Here is a 12,204-nt window from a genome sequence, read left to right on the forward strand (position 1 = left end):
GTTTCTGCTTCAGAGAAGGCAAGCTAAATATAAATTTTGCTGTCCAAGAATTCACTTAATAGAATGATGATCTTTAGGGAAAAAAAGGTCATTTTTGTCTCCACTTACCACTTCTGTTTCTCCCCAGAAAGAAAAGACAAATGAAGGAGTACAGCAAGGAATATTTGTCTTGAGACAAGAACCAGGAAGGGCTGAAATGAAGGGCTTTTATGTCGGGTTTTTAAACCAACATTCACACGAAAGCTAGCAAAGTCTTGACCAAATGTAAACTATTCCCCATGTCAACCCAACACTGAGATCTCACGAGATGACTCCGGCAGCAGCTAAGCCAACCCAGGGATCCAGCCACCAGCCCCGCACTCTAACGCTTGGCCATCGCAATAGGTGGACAGAGAGCGTATGCTCAGGTCAAAACTCAATCAATCGGTATATATTGATCTTTCTTAATTAGCTCCCCAGAGCATACTCAACTTCAAGGAGCTTTGCTTACATGAAAAAAGTATCACCTTTGTTCCAACCAAGGAAAATATATGAAGGCACTTAAATTCATGCCTTTCAGTCTTGCAACTCCATGAATACATTTTAGTTACTGATTACAAGTATTGGAGCTACTCAAAGTGAACTTTCCAGTTGTCTCCGGTAAACTCTCCAGTGTGTATATAAAATAGCTTTAACAGAGACTCACATCAGCAATTTTGTAAGTGCTGCATTAAATCCAGACGGTGTTTTTCATCTCAAGACAGAAAAAATGCATATTAATCCACCAGCAAAGCAATGCATTGAGAATTTTAAACATTTCTGTCAGTATCGGTAAAACCATAATACATTCTTTGCTAGATGAGATACTGAATCATTTTGGTTCATTTGGAGGCCATTTGCTAACTTTATTAGGCAATATTCAGATGATGGATATCAAAAGGATATTCACTGTAGAAACAGGCTTTGTTTCTGAAGACAGTAATTAGGTTAACCTCATGAATAAACCCTTTATATCAGCAGCCTGTACAAAGTGAAAGTAAAAAAATGCAGGAGAAAATGAGAAAGGAAAAAAAAAATCATTTCATGCAAAGGTAAAAAACTTACATTTATGTATAGCACTCTCCATCTGACACTTTTAAAACAATTCATGTACGAACAGAAATGTCACAGTCACCAATGTACTAAAACACATAGGTATAGCATTATGGAAGTGACGATAATGCCATTATGGTCCTATGCTATAATGCATATATGCAATTACTAATGCATTATTCGGTGGTTAAGGCAGAACCAGCGCCAGGCAGAATCACAGAATCATATAGGTTGGAAAAGACCTTCAAGATCATCGAGTCCAACCGTAAACCTAACACTGCCAAGCCCACCACTACACCATGGCCCCGAGCACCTCATCCAAACGGCTTTTAAACACCCCCAGGGATGGGGACTCAACCCCTTCCCTGGGCAGCCCCTTCCAATGCTGGACAACCCTTTCAGTGAAGTAAAACTTCCCAATATCCAGTCTAAACCTCCCCTGGTGCAACTTGAGGCCATTTCCTCTGGTCCTATCACTTGTTACCTGGGAGAAGAGACCGACCCCACCTCTCTACACCCTCCTGTCAGGCAGCTGTAGAGAGCAATGAGGTCTCCCCTCAGCCTCCTCTTCTCCAGGCTGAACAACCCCAGGTCCCTCAGCCGCTCCCCATCAGCCTTGTGCTCCAGACCCTTCCCCAGCTCCGGTGCCCTTCTTTGGAAGCATCGCTCCTGAGCATCCCTGCTCTCACGGGCAGCCGGCAGTGCCCCGGCCCCGCTGCAAGGGCTTCCTACGCAGCCAAGGAGAAACGAGTCCTCTGCTGAGCCCCTGCTCCTGACAACTGCCCTTCCCCACCGGTGGGCTGAAGCCAACCTAAAACCAACGTCACCATGAGTTGTGGGTGCTGGGATGAAGTCACCTAGCAGTGACTTGCAGAGGCAATAATCAGGTGGAGCTTTTACTGTCCGCTCCTGGAGCTGCAGGTGCTCAGCACATCTGTACCCGGAGGCCACCTAAGCCAAGAAACTCAGCATTACTGGTCTAAGGGGCTTTTCCAAAGTGGTACACCAACAGCAGGCTCCAAGCAAAACTGCTAGAGGGCCTTGCCTCTTAGCTACAACGCCAAGCAAGGAGCCACAACCACTTTCACACATTATACGCGCTCAGAATAAGTTACTAGAAAGATGCTAAGGATAAAAAGGGATGAAAGCTGGTAAAATTTGCAAAGGTAGACTTAAGCTAAACCGATACGGTTTGGCATAATTTAAGCAGACTAAATGCAAGCCAAGAAACAATATACTCAGTAGAAGAAAAGCCTTCAGTTAACCCAGTCTCTCTCTGCCATTATGGTTCGTGGGCTACAGCAGGAGCACACCAGCAGCCCAGCGTGCAGCAGCACCCAGCATCGCCGCTACTTGCGCAGCCAAGCTCTCATACCCTTTGAATGCAAAGGCATCGGTCAACTGAATGCCGCTAAGTGTTTTTAATGGAAAAGAAACTTTTCAGGGGGTTTTTTTGCCTGTTGTTGTTGTTGTTTTGCTTTGTATTGGTTAGTTGTTTTAGACAAAGCAAATAAAGAAGGATGTGGAAGAAGTGGATCTAATTCAGAAGTGGGCTGGAAGATTCCTCCTGGGCACCAACAGGAGCGTGGACTGAGAGAAGTAGATCCACTGCGAGCCTGTGGTTTCCACTGACTTCCAACGGCTACAGCCAACACCAATTACCCTGGTCCTGAAGGTCACGTTACTTCACTGAATATCCAGAGATTTGACCTAGAAAATTCAGAACAGAAGATAAAGAGCAGAGGCAGTAACGAAAAAGGGTGAATCCTATTTGCACTAGACGGTTCATTCAATGAATAGCTATCATTTCACCCCATAACATCTACTAATTCCTCCACCTCTAGCAAGGTTAGCTCCAAAACAAGTCAAAAAAATTGAAGACCTCAAAGCGAAATTCAAATAAGGTCATTCGACATCTTAGCACGAGCTGAGAGCAATAGCATATTGCCAACAGACTTGTAACCCATTAGTTTAACATAGTTACGACATGCATAGCGCACGGTATAAAACTGTGATTAGCATTAAAAACTAATGGCCAACCTCATGGCCAACCAAACTGTAGTGTGGCTGCAAGTTTAGGATACTTCGAAACAGAAGGCAAAGGCTGCGAGGCTGGGCTGCCCGAGCACAGCCACAGCCTCAGCGGCACGGGATGTGCTGCTCCTATTCAGTCTGCTATTGCCCCGAAAGTCCCAAAATAACTTCAGGACCCAGAGTTCCCCGAGACAGGTCACCTCTGTTGTGATTCACTCATTTTAAGAGCCGTTACAAAGGGTCTTAAGAAAGAGGTTATTTGATCGCAGGCTTTTCCCTTCAGCAGAACAAAGCATTATATTTCAGCACTAACAATGAGATATTTTTCCTCGAGTCAGCTTTAAAATAATGTTGACATTATAGTCAATACATTATATATCACTATATTTATGTCAGAACCTATTGGCATAAAAATAAATCAATCTAAATGCATAGCTCTTGTATTTAAATTAAGCCTGGCAATGCCATATCTTTCCTTCAATTTTCACTCAGCTTCTCAAACGTATATCAATCATTTCTGACGGATTTCATACACTAGGATATCACCTCTAGTCTCACTAAAAACTATTTTAAGTGAATTTTATGTACAAAGACTGGAAAAGTCTGCTTTTGGGAGCTCTTTTTATAAGCAATACAGTTGCTGATAGCCTACGCGTTGCAAGTGAGGTTTCACTCTTATCCTCGTGTTCGAGGTAGGTCTGAATTGCAGGACAGTAAATGAGGGTCACCCCGAGTCAGCCTGCTCGCGTTAAAGTGACGGCAAAGACAAACAAGCTGGTTTTAAATTCGGGTTAGCAGGTTGATTTTCCCAGAAATACCGACTGGAAGAGATCGCCCAACAGCCATGCAAAACCACCCAGCATGGAAAAGGCCAACAGTGAACACTGTGAAAGAGTTTTAAGAGACAGATCCCCAGCAGACCTCATCTTGACCAACAGATCTAAGCTGATTTGTTCCCACTGCTACATTATAAAATAAAACCAAAAATATATGTATCTAAAAAATATAAAATAAATTTAAAAAGCCCCATAACGATCACCTGTAAGACATTCACTGGCTCTGTGAATAAAGTAGAATTTTAAAAAGTCCTTAAGTCTTTAGTATTAAGTAGGTTAACCAATTTCCCATAAGTATTTAAGTGACATCTGAGATTTTTCCATCAATTTGCAACAGCCATAGGTGAGCCATTTCACCCCAGCTGCTCCAAGGCAGTTATTTCACTCACCTTAATTTGAAGTGGCCAGTGAGGTTCAATCAGCATTTCAGCTGACGAGAGAAATGCAGGATGCCAGCTCCACTATTTCCGAGTTCCTGACAATAACAGCTGTTTTATATCTACAGACAGAGCTTTGTAAACATGTAAACAAGTCAATTAATTAAGATACTATAGTAACATAGATTTTAATAATTTGAGGAACAGTCTGATGTTTGCAGATCTGCAGATGCTATATAAAAACACCAGAAAGAGTAAAATTTGCTTGTTCAGAGGAAACAGAACAGGAACTATTTTCCTTCCTTCTGTTTGCTGGAAGGCCCCACCTTTTGCTTGCAGAACAAAGAGGTTTCAGCCCTAAATCCACAGACCCTAGGACGGATGCATAGGCTTTCTTCCAAAGGTCAGGTCCAGCTACAGGACCCAGCTGAAACCTCCCCAGTGGCACCCTTCCAGCCTGATCGGACAAAGCTGCCCCACAACAGGCACCCCAAAACCGCTCAGTAACACACCGAATAACGCGCCCGTCTCCAGCACGAACTATTCCCAGGGCAGCAGCCTAAGGGATGTGGACTGAATCACCCCCAAGGAAATGGAGAAGACCAAGAATTTACCCAGCTTGGAAACAAAAAGCCAACTGAAGAGAACTGAGGTTTTAGGGGGACACAGCTACCTGGTTGGAGCAAGACTCCATGCAGCAGAAACGTCTCTATCCCCCTGCAACCCACCCAGACTGTACCACCAGAACGAGCGCTTGATAGAAGTGAAGTTACAGAAAACAAGAGGGTATTGTGACGGGAACACCAAGCCCTGATCAGGAAAGGGGTCAGCACCGCTCCTGGTACCTGAACACGCACATCTCTATAAGAAACCACTGAGCACACGTAACACTTCTCTACGGAGGACACAATTTAGGTCTTAGACTGCAAAATTTGAGGGCTTTTTTGACCACTCCTTCCTTTTCCATCTGTTGATCAGAGCGTTGGCATTTTTTTTGAGAGAGAGAGAGTTGTTTTAAATAACTTTGCTTCGCATATATAATGAACGACAGAGCAGGGATCACTCCAGCTAGAATTTAAACTTACATCATTTTATGCAACTTCAGGCTTCACAAAACACATCCGATTGGGGTCAAAAGGATTTTTGTTGCGGATGCCAACGCTGCCAGTCGACAGCTCCGGTTTGGGGAGGCGGCCGTGGTACCACCCGTCCCGGGTACCACCCGTCCCAGGTACCACCCGTGCATGACCCAGGGGCCACGGTTTGCTGCCATTCCCCAAAGAGACGACACAACGGCCACAGCCATCGCCGCACTCGTATTAGGTGGGATGGCAGCAGCTTCGGTTCGTTCTGCCCTGGGCTGGATCGGAGTTAACCAGCGTCTCCACCAGGTTATCCAACAGAGCTGTGGGGAACAGGCGCTTTTTCCAAGAGTTGGATGGAAGGCAACTGTAGCAGAGTCTGAGCAGCAAACCAGGGCAGCCTCGGGCAGCTGGCAGGGGACACGGATGGGCCAGTATTTCAGAAACTTAGATGCACACATTTACGATTGCTCGAGCAGGACTAGGTGATCTCCAGAGGTCACTTCCAACCTCAACCATTCCATGATTCAGCTTTAAAAAAAAGGCAAGTTTGGTCACTTTATTACCCTACCCTGTTTTATTTGCGTGAGAAGAAATAAAAGCGACCTCTTCCTGCTGAAGACTGTTGGTATTAATATTTGTCTTTGGAAACCAACCTCCAAAGTCATGTGAATAAGTGACAGAAATGAATGACAGCAGTTGCAGCCTTGAAGTAAGACTGTGTGTCCCAATACACAAAACATTTCTTGTATATTAACGTTGCAGTGCTGACCTCTAGTGACAGATAACCCAGAGAACAGGAGCATCTGTTGGGATAAACCTCACTTCTCACCTCTTCCCTCCTGATCTCATCCACCAGTCCAGATCCATCTCCCCTACCTTCGGCGGGTGAGCAGTCCCCAGCAACCCTGGGCACTGGCTCCCAGTTAACACCACGGACGTGGTATCCTTATTGCACAAAAGAGTTGTTCAAAGGGTTAAAATATTAAAAGATACCCGAGTGAAAGTTTGCTGCTCAAATTACATAAAGCAGATTAGGAAGAAATTGATACAATACTTCCAAAGCCACGCAGTAAATGACTGATTTTGAGATATTTAAGTTGTTATTTACGTCATTACCTAGTGAGGGCTAAAATGCTTTTCCATACTCAGGGTCCGGTGGGTGCCTGGAGGGGTTTTGCAGTAAGGACGACGACCAGGCAGAGGCTGGGCAGAGCGGAGCCAGCCAGGACCCTCCACAGCCGGATTCACTGCAGGATGCGTGGGGCAAGGGAGGGTCTCGGGAGCGACGGAACGACCCAGCAGCCGCAGCTCAGACCGAGATGCTCCGAGGGGGTCACGTTGTTGACCTACAACAGAAGACAAACCCAAATAGGGCCCAGCATGAGGGTGTAAAACGAGCATCCCAGGTAGATAAAATCAGAGAGGCTCGCCAGAACACGTGCGTCATCGTTCCTCCCAGGAGAAAACTCTTCAGCAGTTCTGGCTCAGATGACCAGAAGTTACCAAGTTACACGCAGAAGTTACCAAGCTGCCCCCTAAATTAAGAACAAAAAGACATTCAGTCGTTTCTCAGTTTGGTTTGATCCTTGCCCTCTTTAGAGCGGGATGCCTGCTAATGAACCCCTCCTGGTTCCCTTGCTTTTCTGGGAGATTCCAGAGGTACACTGGGTACAAACTTCAAAAAAAAAAAAATTAGTCTATACAAATTATATTAATATTTTCTAACTGGGAGTAAGAGGACACCAGAAAGCAGAAAAATATCTCTTGCCCACTCCTTTGGGAAAAGGGAAATGACATGCATATTTTCTCGGCTTGCAACGAACACACATTTTGAGCAAACCCCTCCCCAGCCTGGCTCTGCTTTGGCCTCGGCGAGCGAGGCCGGCTGCGGCTATCCACCGACTCTTTTTTCCTATTGCTGCTATGGGCAAGCTGTAAATTTGCCTCTTCTCAACCAACCTGCACGCAACGCCAAACTAGCAGCAGTCCCAGGCGCTGCCTCTTGCAAAACGTGTGCTCGCTTGGGCCCTTCCCTCAACTGCCCCCCGAAAGTAACCGAAGCTCGGAGGAATTTCAGCGCGTGGCAGAGCCTGCATTTGCAATAAACTTCATTTAACTGCCCTTGCAATACAGCGCTGGTGCCCAAGGGCATACCACCAAGCGTTTGAAGCAGTCGCTGCTTTGGTTGAATTCAAGTGGTAAGAGTGACGCACCATTCCCATGGCAGTTTTGTCTCTTCAGAGGATTGTGCGTGCTTTAATTAGGATTTTACAGATTTCTTTGAGGTGGCAAGGGGCGAGGGCCAAGAGTGACAAATACTGTGGGGTGTTCGTGTTTCTATTTCCGGCAGGGAGAGCTTTAAAGCAACAGAAAAGCAGTGCATGGTGCCTGAAGCTGCACCCAGCAGTGGAGGGGCCCAAGGAAACGGAGAACAGCACCTCCAGGAAGGCTCTCTGCCCTCTCATGGAAAGCTATAAATACATTTTGTTACCCCTTACTTACAGCTCTGTCTTCGTGCTGGGGCTGCTCCTCAACGGAGCCATGCTGTGGCTCAGCTGCTGCCACACCAAGGACTGGACCTGCACCACCGTCTACCTGGTGAACCTGCTCTACCTCTGCTGAACCTACCTGGCTGTGGTGAACCTGCTCTACCTCTTCTCTTGGCCCTTGCTCATCATCAACTACATCCTGCAGGACACACGGTCTTTTGGAGAGCTGCTCTGCAGACTGGTACGTTTCTTATTTTACGCCAACCTGTATGGCAGCATCCTGCTGCTGACTTGCACCAGTGTCCACCGCTTTCTAGGTGTTCGCTACCCCATCCGCTCCCTACCCTACCGGACCCCGCGCCCTGGGCACTGGTGTTCCTGCAGCTCCTGCCCACCTTGAGCTATGCTCGCACTGGCGTTACCAATAACCACACCGTCTGCTACGATGTGACGAGCCCCGAGAACCTCAGCAGCTACTACCCCTACGGCATGTGGTTTCCTCTTTCCTTTCCTCATCGGGGGTCGGTCTCTTCTCCCAAGTAACAAGTGATAGGACGAGAGGACATGGCCTCAAGTTGCGCCAGGGGAGGTTTAGACTGGATATTGGGAAATTTTACTTCACCGAAAGGGTTGTCCAGCATTGGAAGGGGCTGCCCAGGGAAGTGGTTGAGTCCCCATCCCTGGGGGTATTTAAAAGCCGTTTGGATGAGGTGCTCGGGGACGTGGTGTAGTGGTGGGCTTGGCAGTGTTAGGTTTACGGTTGGATTCGATGATCTTAAAGGTCTTTTTCAACCTATACGATTCTGTGATCATTTTAGCCTGCTATTGTCTGATGAGCAGAAGCCTCACCCAGCACGCTGGAGACACCAGCCCCACTGGCAGTGCCGCCAGAGCCAAGTCAATTTGAACCATTCTCCTTGCATGCCGGCTTTTTGCTGCCTGTTTACTGCCATTTCGCATCGCCCACAGCATTTACCTCTCTGTTCATGTGCCCGGGTAGCTGACTGCCAACCCCTACAGCGCTGGAGTTTGCTTTACAAGACCTGGAGGCCACCCATGAGCCTCAGCAGCTGCATCAATCCCCTCCTCTGCTTTCTTTCTGGTCAAACTAACGGAGCCAGGCTTGCTTTGGAGCCGAGACTGCCCAAGGCAGGTCCTCTCGCCAGGCCTGCCGTGAAGGCAGAGGGGACAGACACCGCAGCGAGATTTGCCCCTTGCTGAGGAAGCACATCCCTGCTGCCCTCTCATAGCACTGCAGATTTATTCCACTTCACTGCATACGAGACTTGGAGAAGAGCCATAAAACTCACCCGCCCAACAACAACAACAACAAAAGTATAATTACAGTTCCTCCAGAGTGAGGGCAAACCGTAGTGAGGACAAGTTCAGGTGAGGAACACAGGAGATATTTTTATAAAGGACCGAGAGGCAAGTTGTCATAATTTCCTGGGCCAGCTGTGAGCAAATAAAGCTGAAAAGCACCCTTTCCAAAAGGCACACCTACCACTTCCAGCTGTAAAGAGGGCTGTAAAGAAAAATGATAGCGAATAACTGAGGAAGACACCAGAGCAGAGGTAAGCAGTCATCTCCAGCCATTAGTTGGGTAACGCATTTTTAAAATGCTACGAGTGTACTTCAAAAAGCTACTTCAAGGACGATTACCACCCAGCTACTATTTCCTTGGCGGGGTCCATCACATCAGCACCTTCGCTGAAGGCTAGCAGCCCTTTCTGTTGCTAGCCAGGACTATTCCCACCAAACGCGCTAGGAAGAGAGGCTTTTCCCTTACGCGTAGCGTATTTCAGAAAAGGTAACAAAGCGATTCCCCACAGCATCTTCAGCTGCAGATCATAATAGCAGCAGGAGCCAAAGGTTTCAGGGAGTCCACTAGCCAAGAAGGGGGGCTTTACCTAACATAAGGCAATTAGAAGCACAAACACACTGTTCATATGGTCGCATCTTAACGCCGCACCTACGGCACATTCGCTGTCCCTGCAGTAATGGTCGGGCTCGGAAACCTCCTGTTCCCTCTGCAAGTTAGGTCAATAAAATAGCTAACCGGGTGCTCAGAGGAATGGGGAACTTCTGATTTCTTCCCTTCCACAACACCAAAACGCCAAACCCCATTACGTGTTCTTTAAATGCCATGGGCACAACGGGACAGGAACAAGCTTTGACTACCTGTACAAAACTTAACGTGCAAGAACCTGATAAGGACCTCGGCAAGTACCGTAACAGAAATATAATTGGAGTTGTTGTTCTTAGAAAGTGCTAATTGCTTCCAAACGCATATCTGAGCTACAGGCAACTGTAGACCCATCACTGCCCACAATGTTCGAGTCACAGCCCTTCATTCAAGCCAGCTGGGAGCAGCAATTATTCGGAGAGGAAGCAAGGTAAGACAACAGGAGCCGTCAGCCATACAAGACCTAGAAAACACTACAAGAGTAAGAGGAATTGTCTCAGAGGCTGACAACAAATGTTCTAGCTGGGACACTGCCTGACCACATCCACACAAGCATTAGAATCAAAAAAAACCAGAAAAGCAGTCATGGTATACGCCCAAGAAGCAGCAGAGACGCGGTAGCAGAAAGCCAGCTTAAGAGGAGCCAAGAAAATGGGTCCTGTTTGTTCATAACCTCTTCACAATACTCAGCTTTAAGGAACTTGGCAAAAAAACCCCACAAAAATATCTGTTTTTCAAGTCATCTCTGCAACAGCAGTGGCAGCTTCTCTCAGAAGGGCAGAGCAGATGGCCAGGACATGGTAACTGCTTCAGCTATCCAATTTTACATACGCTGACACAAGCCAGAGCCCAGACTAAACGCTACTTTGACTTCTCTTACGAACCTATTCTCTTTATTCAAATAAAACAAAATCCAAGCCCTTTACTTCAGATGTTCCAGATCACCTCCATCGGAACTCTGGGCAGAACTGCACTTGCTTTCTCCCCACCTGAGCATGGTTGGTGTAACCACAGGAACATAGGCAAACTCAACCAGGGAATCCAGATTAAGCCACCCAGTCAGCCAAGGCTGCTTCTGTTTCTAATGTTCAGCAGACAGAGCCTTGGCAATGAGACAGAGCAGCTTGAATTTCCAATCTGTTGATTCAAATTCAGCTGAGGTTGGTAACAACTGCAATCCACCACCTCTGACAGCTGTTTAGCAGGCCACGCAAGCTGGCTTCAGCACAGTTCCTCATGGGTAATGACAAACAAAACCATTCCTGCTGGCTTGCTCTGGGGCCACCTCAAAGACGGGCTTCTTGGGAGGCTCAGGATGAAGAAGAGTTCACTACTGTCGCTGTTATAAAACTTCCAAGGTCCTGGAGGATAAGAAGCTTGTCCATAACGACTATCTTTATGGCACAAATGCTTTTGTTGTTCTTAGTAACCAGTATTTACGAACAAATCTCAAAACATGCAAAAGCATTTGCATACTTGGAGAACACCACGAGACCTGAAGCACCGCAGTGTCACTCGGGCGGCTACTCCATTACTGCATGTTTGAAAGAGATATTTCATAATTCATATGCATGGGAAGTTTAAATATTTACAGAGTATTTCTATGCTTTAAACATTTCCTTTTGAAGAGGTCTGCATGAAACAGCACACTGTGTGTACTTAAGTCTAGGGCTTTCTGGCTTCCCATTCCCACCAACGCACATCTGCCCCATCCAACAGAACGCAGCGTGAGCATATTAGGAATAGGGATTTTCACGTTACTCGGAGACGCAGCTCATTTGAACAGCTTTGCTTTGCCTCTTTGCTTGACCACCTGCACAACAGGAGAAGCAATAAGAAAGCACCTACAGTGGTAAGACACGCAATGGAATATTAACCAATTAGGGACATGAGAATGAGAGAGTCTATTGAAACAGCCAGCGATAGCCCCTGAAGAAAAGACACGTCAAAGGGAAAAGGGGAAAAAAAAAAAAGACAAGACCCACAGTCGAAGGTAAGGAACAGAACCACCCAAAAGGGCCAGCAGCTCTAGGAGTCCCCCATGCCTGGGGACACCCTGTGTGAGCAGCAGAAGTAATAGCAGAGAGACTGATAACACCATTTATATTCTTCGTAAGTTACACATCCCTCTGAAATTTGCCTAAATAATTTTAATAAAGTAGTGTTGAACTACTGTTTACTACCATATTTACTAACTCTTCTATAAACATCTCCAGACAAGCGTGCATATCCACTAGCAGAATTCAGACCACTACAGTCCAGAAGCAGAGCCCAACCCATAAACTTTGTATTGTAAAAAAACCACCAAAGTCAGGAAAGCCATACCGTACCAACAGCTTCTCAGGC

Source organism: Ciconia boyciana, chromosome 7, assembly GCF_034638445.1.
Source record: "Ciconia boyciana chromosome 7, ASM3463844v1, whole genome shotgun sequence".
Taxonomy (NCBI): Eukaryota; Metazoa; Chordata; class Aves; order Ciconiiformes; family Ciconiidae; genus Ciconia; species Ciconia boyciana.